The sequence below is a fragment of the Triplophysa rosa genome, linkage group LG2 (genome assembly GCF_024868665.1).
Source record: "Triplophysa rosa linkage group LG2, Trosa_1v2, whole genome shotgun sequence".
Classification (NCBI taxonomy): Eukaryota; Metazoa; Chordata; class Actinopteri; order Cypriniformes; family Nemacheilidae; genus Triplophysa; species Triplophysa rosa.
The window spans coordinates 7783085-7800474 of NC_079891.1; the positions used below are offsets into that span (position 1 = coordinate 7783085).

At 37.2% G+C, this 17390-nt stretch overlaps 1 long non-coding RNA gene across 2 annotated transcripts; it reads left to right on the forward strand.

Moving 5' to 3' along the window:
- The first annotated feature begins 1943 nt into the window (after positions 1 to 1943).
- LOC130546695 (uncharacterized) lies at positions 1944 to 15698 on the forward strand. Of its 2 annotated transcripts, none has more exons than XR_008961806.1 (5): positions 1944 to 1991; positions 2572 to 2625; positions 2922 to 2980; positions 3130 to 4301; positions 14534 to 15698. It is a non-coding gene; the product is annotated as an uncharacterized LOC130546695 (long non-coding RNA). The 2 variants fall into 2 exon arrangements; XR_008961807.1 differs by lacking the exon at positions 14534 to 15698 and adding an exon at positions 12725 to 12776.
- Positions 15699 to 17390: the final 1692 nt, after the last annotated feature.

Sequence of the window (17390 nt, forward strand, 5' to 3'; positions counted from 1 at the left end):
CACTATTATAATTTGTCTTGTCATTATATAGCGTCTAATGCTTGGCTGTCTAATCGCTGCCGGCGGTTTGTTTGCAGGCCCTCTCAAGTCTCACGCACACGCATTTCAACCCGCTCACACGCCACACCTTGTATTTCTCACGCAGAGAAATTTCCAGGATAACGCCCACCAAGTTGCGCCGCTATTATAACAATCAAGTGAGCTCCCCATAGAGTTCAGAAGGGCCTGCCACGCACCAACTAATCAAATAAATAATAGCTACCGAACAGCCAATCAGAAAATAGCATTGCTGTATCCGGGTAAGATTTAGATATTCCCGCACCGCAACAACAACGTTTACATTCTGATTCCAACGACACATTCTGTTATTCACAGGCTCGCTCAACACGACGTTAATTCAGATGGATCATTATCACTATTAAGTGCCTTTTGGTTTCCTCATCAGAAACACTGAGCCATCATGAACATAATGTAAAATAATGACATTTTGAGGTTTTATTATAAATGCCCTAATATTTACACACATAACTGCAATAAGAAGATTCTTAAAATGTGTTTTATCATTTTATACCATTTTCTTTGATTCGATGTATGTGATTTTGGCATGTCCCTCACACTGCTAAGCTCACCTAAGCTAGTGTAAAAAGTGGAAACATTGCACAAAATTAAAATATATTTTTAATGTTCTTATTGTCCTCAGCAATTTATTTAATAAAACAAATAATTTGGATAATTTATATTCTATTTTCATAATAATATTAAGCTTTTTGCTTAAAATGAGCATTCTTTCATGCTTCGCTCTAAAGGATCAGGGCCCGGTTGCATAAAGCTCCTTAAGTTTTTCCCTTAAGTATGACACTTAAGGGGTGATTTTCCTTTACCAAAGACAATAGGAGAATAACTTAAGTAAAATTTAAGGTATACTTAAGGACACACTTAAGGGAAAATTACACTTAAGGTGCTTTATGCAACCGGGCCCAGCTCCCTAAAAGGGTGGCCAGGTCAGAGAAGGAGACTGTGGAGAAGACAGTAGATGAGGCATTGGAGGAGACAGCTAGGGTGTCAGTAGAGGATGAGTCCATGGAAGAGACTGTGGGGGACACCATAGAGGAGACAGTGGAGAACCCACTGGAAACAGGGAAAACGAGAGGATTAAGTAGAGCAGCCACCTATATGTGTTTCTTTAAGGAGTGGTCAACCCAATGGCCATACATCACAATGGGAACCTCCAGCTCCTTCTACTGGTGCTCAGTCTGTAGTAGTGATGGGAATTATGATTCATTTGAGTGATTCGTTCTTTTTCAGTTCGTTCACCAAAATGATTCGTTCAGATTCGTTCACTGATTCGTTCAGTGACCATTTCTATAATACGCCATCAGGTGGCGAAAAAGAGTCGTATTAATGGACGTATAAACTGATTACAGGCTTTATTAAAATGTGTCTCTGATCTACTCATTAAATAAATAAAATAAGTCTAAATAAGTGGGTCCCCAACAAACAGGTGACGTCTGCCCGACGTGCAGATCATGTCTATATTGCGTCGGTCGGTCCAGGACCATATCTGTAGGTCTGCACGACGTACAAATCCAGTACGGTATCTGGACGTCTGACTACGACCTATCTTGGACGTAGATACGAGGTTCAATATTTATTACGTACGTTTAGCTAGGAGAGTTTTTGGACGTCTGTTCACGTGCAAGACTGGTACAGAAAATTAATGTCATTTTTATATAACAATGTTTATTAATACAACGCAAGTATCATTTTATAAATGTACGTTACATTTTTATACAATATATAAACTTTCCTAATTCAATACTCGCGTGCTAAAAGCATTCGAAACAAACTGAACGGGCGAAGCTCAAACAGAAGGTGACAGTAATGAAATATGTTACTGCCGGATGCCAGCTGCTGTACAACACCAAAGAAGAAGCAGTCAAGCAGCCCGCGAAACAAGCGTCACGCGCACAGACCGAGTGGATATTCCTGAGGTTAATTTCTTTTTACTTAACCGTTTTTATCTTAATTCATTTTAAGCCCTCTACAAAAGAAAAAATATCTAAAAAATATCAAGACCGTAAATAATGAAATCAATTTACATCATAAGGACAATCAGGGGAACTGTTTGTTTTTCGCTTTCAGTCTGAGGGGAACTAGTTCTGTCTTCACCGGTAATAAACAGCCATTTGAAACTAAATAAAGGGTCATAAAATTGACGGACTGTTTTTCTTATATTCACTGTAAAGTCAAGCTTCTAAGCTTTAAAATGACACTCATTTTGTGTTTGTCAATGAAGTGGTTATGAAGTATCTAACTTTAACATGATAGGTTTTATTCTTTCTCAGTATTTAGGTTTAGATTACATAAAGCTACATTGCCAGCAAGTCAGACTCATCAATGTCTTAATAAAGGCATTAAAGGGATAGTTCTTTTAAAATACAACCTAGCAACCTTCTCCTTATTTGCTATGTTCATATGCCTCAATAATGATTATTATTCTTTACAGATATTTGCAATATCTCACTTATATTGAAACATGTTTCATTTTCTCCCTTCTGCTGGTGTCAACAGCAGCTACACACACCCCAAATGCTCTTAGCCATATTATCCAGAGTCTTTGGCTTTGTAAGTACATGTTTTGATTAACCTCAATAACAATAAAAGACGTAGAAGAAGTGAAAGATTATTTGATGGTTTTTGTCACGGTTTTATAAACGTATGTAATAAATGTAACCCCTTTTGCTGTCTGCAAACAGATCATTTGCATCCTAAGATATTTTTAACTGCCAGGCACATTCTTGGATTTATTTGAGATATATTCATATTAACATTATTCTCAACATTTGGTCAGGACTGTACTGTAATATTGTGCAATGTCAACAATTGTGAGTAACATTAATATTCTTTTTTTAATTTATTAGATTTTGCATTGTCCGCCACTGCCTCCAGAGTTTTTTTTCCTGGCATCTCTTGTTTTAAGGTTGGTAATTTTTTAGACAAAGAATTTCTGGTAAATAAAACCTAAAATATAGAGTTTCAGTATTAACAAAATAATTGGAGAACAAGATGCATCATAAATTATTTTATATTGCTGTTGTTACCCTCTTTTTTGTCTTTCCATTCTTACAGCTGCAGTAATGAAATGGAGTAAAGATGCAACAGAGGAGATAAGAAAACATACTTCGGACCATCATAAGCATGCACCATCAAGAAGTGGAGGGGAGACACAATGAATATTAAAAATCAATATAGATTTTTGTTTGTGATTTGTTTTTATGTTACCTTTTAAAAGGTAAATTTATACCCACTAATTATTATACACACACACACACACGCTGTCACACCCGTCAGCTGGAGTGTCCTTGTGCTTCACCAAAGGGCACTTCCCACATTACCTGGACTATCATAGCACACTACAATGCCCATAATCCTTTGCTAGACTCAAACATGCTCACCTGTTTCCCATTAGCCTTGCCAACTCCACTGCCCTGTCAACTCCACTGCCTTGTGCAGTTTAGCTCCAACCCTGTTTAAAAACACCTGTCTGTTATTTTTCAAGTAATTCTGATTATCTTGATTAGCTGGTTCAGGTTTGTTTGGGTTGGAACTGTACTCTGCAGGACAATAGATCTCCAGGAGAAGGATTGGGCACCCCTGGTCTATTTAAACCCCTTGTTTTCATTCATTTTTGGCGAAGTCTTGTTTAGTGTTACACTGTATTTCTGAGTATTGTTGCCTGTTGGATTATCGTGTAATACCTTGGATTGTATTTTTTGTCTTTTGAACCTCTGTTGCCTGTCCCAACCATTGCCTGTGATTTCATCCATGAATGTTTGCTGTCTGCCCTGATCTTTGCCTGTTTTGCCTTCATGTCTCGGAAGCAATTCATATAGTGCTGTAGTACTCGAGTCCGGTCTCGAGACGTTTTTTATGGTCTCGGACTTGTCTTGGACTCGTCTCGCAAATGTTCTAGTCGGTCTCGTCCGAGTCCAGCGATATATGTTTTATTTTCTCCTTCAAAACAAAACATTGATGGAGCAATATTCTTGTGATCCGAAAACTAATGATCCGAAAACTGTTGCCGACTCTCGACTCTAGAACGAGAGCTGCGCGTGCTCATAAGTTCTCTTTTCACACAGCAGTTCAGTTCAGTGTGTGCTGTTGTTGTAATTAAATAACTCTGGTATATTGGTTCAAGTCCGCGGGACTGTCATGCACGCCAGAAAGTGAATAACTGAATTAATTTGTGGATAATATTAAGTGTTTACAGGAATCCGACAGGAATGGCGCAGTAATCTTATGTGAGTAAAACATATTTATACTATGCGTCACTATTGCTTTGTTAGAGATCGCTTGATATGTCCTGATAGACCGACTAGAACATTTGCGAGACCAATGATCAAGTCCGAGTTCAAATACCAACGAGTCCAAGACAAGTCCGAGACCATAAAAAACGTCTCGAGTCCGGACTCGAGTACTACAGCACTACTGTCATGCACGCCAGAAAGTGAATAACTGAATTAATTTGTGGATAATTTCATTGTCATGAAATCTTTCTAAAATGTTTACTTTTCAAGGCAGACTGCCGCTGTTACAGCCTTTTTAGGATCGTTGTGAGTTGGTCTTAGTAACTTAGGAGACCTCTTCACTACTCCTAACGTCTCACAGGTTTAGGAGCTAGTTTTATCACTAAGATGTTTTGTGAATACGGGCCCTGGTCTATACAAAGTTTAACAAGTAAAGCTAAATCTTACCTTGAGTGAAAAAAATATTTGTTTTCTATGTTTTGTTTAACCAATATTGCCTTATTTAATTCATAAAGAAAGAAAATTAATGCGGTTTAAAACATCCTTTTTGTGGGGGGGGGTGTTTTCTATTCTATTCAATGGCATTACTTCATAAACAAATCACCTTAATAACATATAAGGTCATTTGTTTATGAACATCTTCCCACAGAGTTATTGTGACTTGACTTCACCATTCTAATGCCTTTTAGTTGTATTTGGGATTACGGTGTTGTTGCAAAACCTATTTATTTATTTATTTTTAATAGCATCATACTCAAAATGATAAGTCATTCGCCTAGCATAATCGTTTTTTAAATCCTCAAGACCAAGACTACCAAACTGTGGTGCTAATGTCTGTTATTCCTTAAAATAACCTCTTTTGGTTTTGTGCCTTACAATACTCGATTTTAGTTGTTTTAAAACCTTGCAATAGAAACATCTATCCATCAGAGGGCGATATTTTTCTTTTTTGCCGTATGGGTAGGTTGCTGGGAGTTACGCAATACCTACATCCAATTGTAATGTAGCCTACTTATAAATAGAAACAAATCTTACAGATTAAAGTGTCTCGGTGGGGCCAGAGGATTAATCCAAATGTTAATACACAGGATATGACTCTAGATGGGATTGAATGGCTTTCTGTATTTAAATTGGTTTAATAGATTATTGATAAAGCCAATATATGTATAATAAACAATATTCATGTCTTTCTGCATTATCTACTCATATCTGCAGTGTTTATCACTTCTGTTACTGATTTATAAAACACTTCTGCTTCTCAAGGCACCACTGTTTCCTAGCAGCCTATCAATACGTGTTTAGTATAGTATGGTAAAGAAGTTATTGTGGTAACATTGAAGTTTGAACACTTTATTTGTCACAAAGTTAGATTTAACATTGGTATTTTTATTTACCATGGCAAATCAATGACCTTTTTGTTTATTTTGTTTAAAAAATGTAAAAAAAAAACATTTTTAACGTATAATGTGCAAACCCTTACAGAAAAGACACATGAATTTCACATGTTTTTTTTACATGTTTTTCGCATGTGATCACATGTATACAACATGTGTTTAACATGTGCAAAAAACACATGTGATCACATGTGAAATGTGTGTTTTTGGAACATTTTGGTGTGAATTCCATGTGAATTCGCACGTGAAACCCATGGGATAACATGTAAAAACCCATGGGATGACATGTGCAACATGTGGTGATGTGAAGAACATGTGATCACATGTGGAGACATGTCGCATATGTTATCCCATGGGTTTTTACATGTTATCCCATGGGTTTCACGTGGGAATTCACATGGAATTCACACCATAATGTTCCAAAAACACACATTTCACATGTGATCACATGTGTTTTTGCACATGTGAATTTCGTGTGTCTTTTCTGTAACGGAAAACCTGTAATTATATATATATATATTACAGATTTGTCATGGATTTTTGAAAATTTGGTAAATTTACAAAAAAAAATATTTTACAGCATTTTTCTGGCGCCCCAGCTGCTGGAAATTTTCATTTTTTTAATGGGATTGTTTACAGTGCATTCTAGACCCCTGCAAATCTGCACAAGTGTGTTTGCAAAATGAATAGATGGATGCAGTAATGGGATTTAAAGCCACATATTTTGGGCCGTTTTTAAATTATGTACAACAAATCTATTCATAGCTTCCAGTAAAGCCTTTATTTTCATACACATTGCATGAAGCATCATTTTCCCCCTGTAATACCGGAGCATTAGCACATTTGATATAAAATTCACATCAATCCTTTTGTAAATTGAGCCCATATTTATCCTCAGTCATTGTATTGAACATTTAATACAGTTTTTGCCGCCCCTCTTTTAATTATTGGATTAAAGGGGCAATGAATTAAGACCTCAATTTTAACCTGAGCTTTTGTTATATAAGAGGGAATCGTATTCAAGCGAACATCATGTAAGTGTCAGAACTGAAAACTCCCTTGTTACTGAAATAACAAGGTCCTGGAATGCACCTATCTATGACAGGTTGAACACCGCCTCCACAGAAAAATATCAACGACTACTTCTCTAGCGCCGCCCACTGGTTCGGCATTTGTGATGATTGACAAACTGGTAACCATAGCGACATATTTTTCGGCTAAAGATTCGTTTTGTCCGTCAGTTTAAACTAAACTGCTAATATGCGACTGTGTTGTGTTTATGCTCGGGAGGCTACATCACACAGCGCTCTTTTGCCGTGTTGCCATGTTTGTTATTAATAAGTGCTTTTATGCTTGTTGTTTGGTCTTAGATCAAAAAGCCTCGTCACTTAGGTCTTAATAAATGGTCTGTTGCAGATTTTAAGAATTTTTTCTTGTAAAATATATAAACAATTTGCATTTTAAGGTTTGTTTTTCTTGTCTTTATTTGCTTATTTTTTCTGTGAAGATCTGGCAACTCTGTCACTTTAGCGAAGGACTCTCGAGAGCGGGCTAGCCCCGTGTCATATGTGCAAAAGTGAGGACTTCTTTCATTGTTATTTTTAACAAGCAACAAACATGCAACATTGTGCAGCGCCTGGTTGTGGAAGAACACAGTCGCTTCCTTCGGATTCTGATATTAGGAATGCGTGGTTGAAGTTTATTTTTAAGTACGTTCCTGCTCACGTGGGTGAAACATTGAGCATTTGTTCGTTTGTCCTTTCACCATGGATTCCTTTGTGAACAAGGCGCTGGGTTTGCGGAGAGACTAAAATTAAAAAGCAGTGCTGTGCCGTCAATATTGAATCCGACAGGAATGGCGCAGTAATCTTATGTGAGTAAAACATATTTATACTATGCGTCACTATTGCTTTGTTAGAGATCGCTTGATATGTCCTGATAACGTGTAACCTAACGTTACGTGTCTAACCAAATTCACAGAAGGCTCCAACTAAGTTTACTACGCAAACTGCTATCCAATCATAGCAGTGGGTGTTTACTTCCAAGTCTTCAATGCGGGCACACCCATTAAAACAGAGCGTTTGACGAGACGACCTCAAAACCCTGGTAGGACATAGCCTATTACTTATTGATTTTGATGTTTTCGAATGTAAAAACCACGCGATCGTCATAAGTAGACCTCAGACAACAGTATAAAATAATAAAAACGGCCAGTTCAGCACACCTTTAATGCAGTCAGGATTAGAAATACAGAAAATCTGCACGCTCAGGCACAACAGCTCACCGAACACCCCCACATCATGACACAGAAACAAAATTACTGTAGGGCCTATTCAGCTCACCACCTACATCAGCTGTTCGGCCGAGCTGTTGTCGTGAGACCGCACATGCACTTGTGCCCACTCGCACATATTACTAAGCAGAAAAAAAATCCTTCCAGCCAGACCCTAATCCTTTTAGAGATTTTTATTAACACCCCCCTCTCTCCCTCCCCCTCCGAAGTGAGCTTCAATGAAATGGGGCAGAAAATGGCATTTGGTATTGAGGACAATTGTGGAAACTGTCTCTTATGAGCAGAGTGGTGTGCAAAGAGCAGACAACAGGGCTCCTATGACCCAAATCGCTAAATTGGACATCAAAGAGTGAGCTGCATGTGGAGAAGCCTTCAGAACAGAGCCTTAATTTCACCTCGCTACATTTAAATCATTCTGACAGCCCCCTCCTCAGTAGTAAACGCAGGAACAAAGAGGTGGACTGCACACAAAGAAAGATATTTGGAATAATATTTGGGGCAAAATCTGTTGACTTCACTTCTGTCTTTGTTATTGTAGCTTCAAGAACATATCACATCACTTTAATTTTACTACTATGTGTCCTCTGCTTTCACCTTTTTTATCAGCTCATCTGTCTCCCTGGTCACCCATCTTGCAATTTCTGAATTCAGGCAAACCAGCTTTTATTAATACATTTATGAGGTGCCAAATGTCTAAGAAAGACAAATAGAAGAGAGTGTAAATCAGGCAGGATGGTCAGTGTTTCTCGCACTTCATTACTGATGAAACATTTCACTACTCTGCCAAGAATCAATAACTTTGTGTAATGTGTGCATGATAAATGTTGAGTTAAACCGAACAAAAATGTGCATTTATTTGATGGTCTGCAATCAAACAAACTATTGTTGTGGACAAAGACATCTTTGAAACTTACCACAGTGGCCCTATTATGAGGAAAACAACATTTGCCTTTGTTTCATTGTTCTGCAGGTTACGACACCCATTCGGTGACTGACAGAATCTAAATTCTGTCATTGTAAAGTTTGTGCTGTTCGTGCACATCAAGGCGAGAATAAATGCAATTTGAACACAAAGCCAGAGTGCACTGTTTTAAATATTTACACTTTTCCTCGCTGGATTTTCTTTCTCATTGGCAGAACTGAACGAAAGAAATGCTTTATGTAAATATTTTTTTATTATGTATACAAGTGCTTTTAAAATGCAGGACATTTGGTGACAGAGTATTGCAGCGCTTAACCTTGACACAGGACGCATGTATACACAGCAATCTCAGAGACGAAGAAATTCTCCGCCTGTATTAACTTCAGATGGAATATGTTCAAGAACATTTTGTGAATTGGGAGCAGGCCAAGCTTCAGATGAACAGTCCCATGTTGCAATTAACGGTCAAAGCTCCAGTTTTAAATATGGAAACGTTGGCTGTTCGTACTAACAGACAAGAATAAACATATCAGTCTGAGAGAATTTGTTGCAGGAGACATTCTTTTTTTTTAAATAAGGGAAAGAAAAACACAACATAATGTTAACATCAGGAACAGAAGTGTGAGAGAAAGACTAGATGGATGTGCGGTCAGTTGGCGGCAGAAGCACGGAAAACATGCCAGATACATAGGGAAGAGTTGGATTTATCCAGACCTTTGAGCTTTAATTCTGAACATTCATCTAATGGATTGCGCAAAATGTCCATCTTGTGTAAGGCTTTATATGTTTCATATTTCAAAATGAAAATTCTGTCATCATTTACCATTTCAAACCTGTATTACTTTCTTTCTTTTGCAGAACACAAAAGAAGATATTTTGAAAAATGTTGGTTAAAGAAAACCGTGGTCCCCATTGACTTGCATTGGTTTTGTGTCCATACAATAGAAGTGAATGGGGACCAACGTTTTTTGGTTACCAACAAATATCTTTTTTGTGTTTTGCAGAAGAAAGTCATACAGGTTTACAATGACAAAAGGGTGAGTAAACGATGAAAGAATTTTCATTTTGGGGTGAACTATCCCTTTATTTGAAACTTGTTTGAAGCAACACTGAGCTGATCGGCTAATACAATTTAGTGAAAAAAAAATTTTTTAGGTTGCATTTACATTTTTTATAAGGTCTGTATAAGGAAAGAAAAGTTTATAAAATAGGAATAGAATATAATATTTGTTGTTTGGAAAGTAATACTCAACCTCTTTGCATGTCTATAGCACAAACAATATGTTCTCTTCTGTGCTGTTTATCCTTAATAAACATGGTTTTAAATAGAACATTTAGCATGGTAAATAAGAGATGTACAAAGAAACCTCATCTCTACATCCAAATCCCAAACCACAACAACATTGTGCAATCAAAACACTTAACTTTGTTATAGTTGCCAATAAAAACAAATGTGTCATAATAGTGTCATCTAATACTTTTTAATGGCTGTTTATTAGATAACCGAGAATAATCGTGAGTTGCACAATTGCACACCATTTATAATAGTTCCTGGCACCTGCCAAATGGAAAATACATTTTCCTTTGGTCATTGAAGCTTAACAAATAGTTCACAATAGTAACAACTGTGATGTTTTGGAAAGCAACATAAAAAGAAATGCGTGGGCACCTGATGTCAGCCTGTCATGATGCATAAAGATTTTAACATTCGGAATTTGCCTTCGGGCCAGATGTGTGAAGAACTGAATAATCAGCAGTTTTTTGTTGAGTGAAACCTTTATTGTGGGCACGAGATGTACCAGACTGCTTGTCATCATGTTTATAAAGAGATCAAGGTGTTCGATTTCATCGCGAGTGTTTGAATTCATGGGTGCCGCCGTGACCACTGGGATACATTTCATCGGTGATCTTTCAGACCAGGTGGCAGCCCGACACCCGCGTGTTTCCTCAAATCATTTGGCCGTCTTTCAGAAAAATTGCCATGCAACCTTAGTCTGTACTGGGCTCACAATAGACCATGTCGTTCATTCCTGAGATGTGGCTTGAGGTGTGTTCGCACATTGCTTAAATTGCGGACCACAATGATGGTGAACATCGCAGATTCTTTGAGAGGAATTGAGGGCCGTGGAAGTGCTATGATACATGATGCTGTCATGCAGTTAAAAAATGACACTGGTGATAAAGCAACGCCAGCCAGAGAACCTCTGACCTTTTGGGTCAAAGCCGAGTTTCCATAATATGGAATTTGAAGAGAGCTCTTCAGTGTTTTTCCTTTTTAGACTTGGCTTAAAACTGTTGGAAATGTTTCAATCTGTAAACCTACACTCTCTACCTTTATGTTAATGGCTCTTTATATTTTTAGGAAAATATGGTGCAAACTTTGTTTGTATCGCTGTGCGGTTGCTAGGGTAAAAAGGGTAAGTTTCTCAGATGCCAGCTTTAAACCTATATGCAATTTTTGTTTGTCTGTCAGAGTAAAATCAGAAGGTAAAACATCAAGTAAAAGTAGTACCACACCTCCTCTCAACAAACCGCATATGACTACTTATGCACTGAAGTTACTTGAGCAAAAGGAATAATGATGTTGTTAAAAGTGTAAAAGTGTCTACTAGATGACTATGACTTATTTGTGCTTATCTTTTGCATGTTTTATAGCTTTGGTAATACTGGCAAGAAAAAGCTCTATAATTCTTTTTAGCCTGTGCCTGTGGTACACAAAGACGTCTTCAGCTCCTCACTGTAAAAGCCAAATGCAACAATAATAATGGCTATTTATCTAAGCTTTGGAAGCCATGCATTGACCTGCCAATGACCAGCTCTTTCCTGGGAAGCAGAGGAAATTTAATGAAACTGTGGTGCGAGTGTTTGGCCAGAACAATGTGGGCATAGCTCTACAAACCCAAAACCCAACTTCACGTTTAAAAATACTGTTTGGCTCCTAAACTAATAATAAGCAAAGTTTACCATGTCATTCTGAAACAGATTTCCTTTCGATTTTCTTGACATCTTAATGAGATGGTTGTATTGTGCTAATGCCAGCCCATACAGGCTCCTTTTATATTACAATGCTTCATTTTGTAATCATACTGTACATGAGATGCTAGTGGCTAATTATCATGTTAACTAAAGGTCTTTAGGGTTAATTATTAAAGCTAGGTGGTTTCATAGACTCTAGAAATCGCAGCCTAGCTTGGACAGCACATAGGAAATACATAGGTAGGTTGACAATGATTGGACAAACATTTATGACCCTGAGACTTCCACAGAACAAGTTATATATCCTTTACATTTAACTCGTATATCATATTATATGTATCACATTATATTCAATTTTTTTGTTTTGTTTTATTTTTTGTTTATTTATTATTTTACTAAAAAGAAAGAGAACTAATTGTAATGGTCATTATACCAATGCTTAAACGCCATTGCTGAAATCTAATGGTCGCCCAAGCCTTTACTGTGTAACAGTTTTGATAAGTGCCCTTTTCTGTTCCAAAATGACTACTCCTGTTTAGAAGTAACCCAATGTCACGGAAATTTGTAAATATTTCATGAGCCGGCTAATTTGTATGAAATCATAAGATCTTATTCATACATTTAAGGGGAGGGGCTTCAGTATTGCGTTTTAAAAAGCTGGGTTATTTTCAACCCAGCATTAGGTGAATAAGGTAGGTACCCAACCATTGGTTTATAAATTAACCCATGAGGTTGTTTGAACCCAAAATGCTGGGTTGCTGTAAACCATTTTTGGGTCACATGTAAACATTTATAGGTTAATTTAACAATTTAACATTTTTGTTCCTAACAGGAGGAGTTAAGCGGCAGAGCTGTGCACATACTCGAGACATTTGAGCCTTGGCATTCATGTAGGAGATGCAGGTTCAGACTGAACTAATGTCTCCTGAAATCAGTCAGGCAAGAAACTGTTCCATTCCAGAAGTCTAAAGTTTCATTCCAATACGTGTCCCGATTTATTAACCCCTCCTGGGTTGTTGCTATAGCGATTAAAATAGTGTGTTACACCAAAAAAATGCTTAGGCTTCCTAACCCTAAATATGAGGAAAATAACTCCTTATGCTTTCCCTAAAGCAAGAAGCACTGAAACAGATCAGAGCCAATAAAACAGAAGAGCGAGTATGGAGTGGAAATATGGTGAAGGAACGCTCAAAGCGTCCAAAGAGGAAGGGGGATCTTCTCTCTGACACCATGCCAAGACCTTTAGCCCAGAGAAGAGACAAGCGTCCAATATGGGCCCACAGCAGGTATAAATAGGCAGACTGCAGAATTTACGACTAAGGCTTAACACAGATCAGGCTAGCATTGTGTAGATGCAATTACTGCACCATGACAGTGGAGTCACACTGTGCATTATTAAGGTCACTGCAAAAGACATGATTAGTAAAGCTAAAGCAGGATCAGAGAGGAGGAGGAGAGAGAGAGAGAGAGAGAGAGAGAGAGAGAGAGAGAGAGAGAGAGACATAGAAAAAGAGATTGAGGGAATTAGTCGTAATTCACGTATACTCCCAAAATCATAAGTCAAATTTTGTTCCACTGCATGTTATAGCTTATCTATTTCTTTGGGAAATCTGTGCACATTCAGAATTGGGGCTTTATAAGAAGTGTTGTCTTACTTTCAAAGAGATTGATCTTATGTTTTTAATTTTCAGTCGATAAACTTGTAAATAAATCTGGTACATTTATATTGAAGGAGAAACACAAGGCATGTTTTGGGACCAATTTCATAGATACTTGTGACTCCTAGGTGCCACATAAAACACCCCACGACTAGCATCAATCCTTCCATCTTCAAAATCCAAAGCTTTTAAAACTATATCCAACTTTCAATACCAAATAACCAAGGAATCCCCCAACAAAATGCCAAAAGGTTTGTATTCACACTACCCTATAATCTTTCTTGAAACTTGAAACTTGCCACTGTCACCCCACACATACACACAGTGTCCCAGATAGAGAAGATTAAAAATGCTCCAATTTTGACCTTCCTCGTAATCTTTGCACTATGGTCTGAATTCAGGGAAAAGAAAATCAAGGTCTGTTATGTAAAACCAATTCCAACATTCATCGGCCACAGCTGGTATGTCTTGCATAAGAGTCATGAAATGTCATCTGGTTAGAGCCAACACTGCCTATCCATCGGCCACTAAAGCTTAGCTTCCCCAGAAAGTGATATCTCCTGTCACTGCCCAGAGTGGATTAGCACTTGATTGAGGTTGCTGTCCCGGTTTGCTGTAAAAGTATGGGACAAGAGATCGACCAGATTTAGGGCTCAGTTCATAAAAATGCATCTATGTAATACTCGGGTCAAAGTACCATGTCCGGTGGTAAAATGGACTAATCTTCCAGACACCACTTACGGCATTTTAGTAATTTGATTTGAATGCAAAATAAAAAAAGACAGACAGACAGACAGACAGACGGTAGGTAGGTAGTAGGTAGGTAGGTAGGTCGGTCGGTCGGTCGGTATACAATTTTTTTATTTGGGAGAAATGTTGTCACTATACCACACCGAATGGAAAAAAATATATAATTTTACTAAAACACATACCAAAGAGTAAACTTAATATAATTTTAAAGTGGTCTTTTATTTTTTCTGCAGCTGTATATTTTACAGTAATTGTACAAGAGGATGCAGCAGATGGCATACTGTATATTACTGGGACGGAAGAGCCTTGCTTCGCCACAGTGATCCAAACATCTGAATCGGCTTTTGCAAATGATCTTCTTCGATGAATTACTGCAGCATGGTCAATAAAAGTGCAAACGCACATCTCCTTTCATTTAAATTGCCAACTTGCATTCATAATTGTGTCATGCAAATAACACCAAGTTTGTGAATAAACCTTAATATATAAACCGAATACACATTGCTAAATTCATGAAAATACTGTGTCAGCACATTTAGCATCTGTTCAAATTGGACTACAAGTGCTTAGTGAATAAAACGCAGTTTACGCTGAAATACATTGTTTTTGTATATTATAAAACACTGCATATCATCCCAGTACATTTCTTACTGTGGTGTCGTAACACACAAAAGGTTTACAAGAATGTGTGGCATTCAGGCATCATATAATTTGCATTACCATATAAAGTGTATAATGTATGAAATACAATTGCATGAGTGCATATGGAAGGATGCATTTATTGACTTTTCCTTCTGACTGTCTATTGCCAATGTAATGGACAATGGACGTTTGAGTGGCTACAAGCCCTGGGTTATTGATTTGATCAAACAAGCATAATTAGGCAGATGTGTCTGTAAAAAACAGAAGCTGAACTGTACTGTATACTTCTGTTTATTTCTACCAGCCCATGCTTGTACTGATGTGCTGTGCCCGTGCATGCTAGCGTGGAGAGGTGATGTTATATCAAGCATAGATGGGCACTGATTAGATTTTAATACACTTACTCTGGTAAGTGGGGTTAAGTATGTAGTGTATTATAGTAATACAGTGGATTTGTTGATCTGTGATGGAAAGAGTATGTGAACGACATGGGTCGGCTTTGGGACACGTGGGCCACAGCTGTGCATTTTATCAGCCACCGCCTGAGCTATTAGTGAAAGAGGCTTTTATACACATACATTCAACACTAATAAGCCTTTGTCAGATGTAGGATGCAGAGGCTGCAACGTTGGATGATTTGTCAGCCCAATGAGGTCAAAAAAGTTTAGGATTATGACACAGAGATGGGGTTTTAATATAAAGTACTGTCCTTACTAATGAGACCACCATCCAACACCAGCATTCATTTGATGTGCACAGAAAGTTCACTAGGTGTACAATTTGTATTCCCCCTGATAAATGGTGACCCCTCTTATATATTCAACCTAGATTTATTTAGGAGTCCCTGTGGAGTAGATTATATTACAATTATAATATATATATATATATATACAAATATATTCTAAAATATTAATATAAATTAAGTTAAGCAATCTGCCTGACTGTATAAATATCACTAAACATAACATTTACTTTGTTTACATGGTTGCATCTGAAACCTTAGGTCAAAATATTTTAAAGATTAATTTGAACTAACACAAGGGAGACAATGCTTATGACTAGTCTTAGACTAAAGTATATGTTAGAGCTGTCTACACTGAAAACAGTTAGCAGTGACATATCTTAAAATACATCAGTAGCATTGTTTTGTCTCAAAATGCACACAAGTCATGTTTTTTGTAAGGCATGTTTGTAAAAACTACTTAAATGTCCTAATTTGACTAAGGTTTAGTCCTGGTTTAAGATAATCCCTGTCCGGGAAACCGCCCCTATGTGAAGACCAGATTCAATATAGGATTCAGATATGCATCGATAATAAGACTTACTGAATGCAGTAAACGTTAATTTTATTGCAATAAATATTTAGAGACAATGTCTATCAACTTTCTATCAATTTTATTTCAACAGTATTTGTTATCACAGCTCATCTGTTATGTACATGTCACAGCACATATAAACAATAGCCATGGTTGTTTATGAATAGAATAAAGATTAAATGCATCATTCAGAAATTCTCCCGCTTGTCCAGACATATTACTCCCGCACGTAAAAGTGTGTTTCAACAGACATTGTGACAGAGGAAAACAGGTGTTACTAGTTCATTTAGGCTTAACAGGGGGGGATTACAGCTGTCACCTGCCATATTCCATCTCCAATGTTGAAACATTGTAGGACTAATGACCATACCCTTTTCCCAGAGCTAGACACGTCTATTGTCTCTGTAACCTAACTTGTTGTGTATTCCTCCTTGCTAAGACATGTCAAGCGGGGTATCTTGCTAACAACGTGCCCTTGAAATCTCCTGGTATGCATATATTTGAAATAGTTTGGACCTCAGACGTGTCTCTTGATAGCAACAGAATCCTGAATGATGGAAAGCAGCTTGGGGAGAGGGATCTGTGGTGACAGAAACCACAAGCTGCAAATGTTCTGCACTTATAGGCTTTAATAGGCTTGGGAAAAATCTATATAGACTGCATACAAACAAAGTCCATGTCTCCTGAAAAGATGGAATGTGTTTTTAAATACATCCCTCTTCTACAAGTGATTTTTATCTATAAATTGCAGCTATGGAGTTTTAAAGGGGCAGTTCATTTTTTTAGAGTTAAAAGATTCATTCTAGATCTGCGAACATTGCCTTTTTTTGTTATTTTGACATTCAATTTTCTGCCAATAAATGCAAATAAAACCATGTTTAATTTGGAATTTAGAAGAAATGTTGTCTGTAAAAGTGATTTTGCCATTTAGTTGTTTATTAGTTATTATTTTATTATATTATTTATTATTGTATGATTATTTTACTGTTCATATCTGTAATGTAATGTAAAGAATACTATTAATATGATCAATTTAATTCATTTAAATTTCTTGTGTAGATGGTCCTCCTGCAATAATGTATAATTTAATAAGATGTAAATAAAAATTTCAGTTTTGGTGTAAAGGTGATGT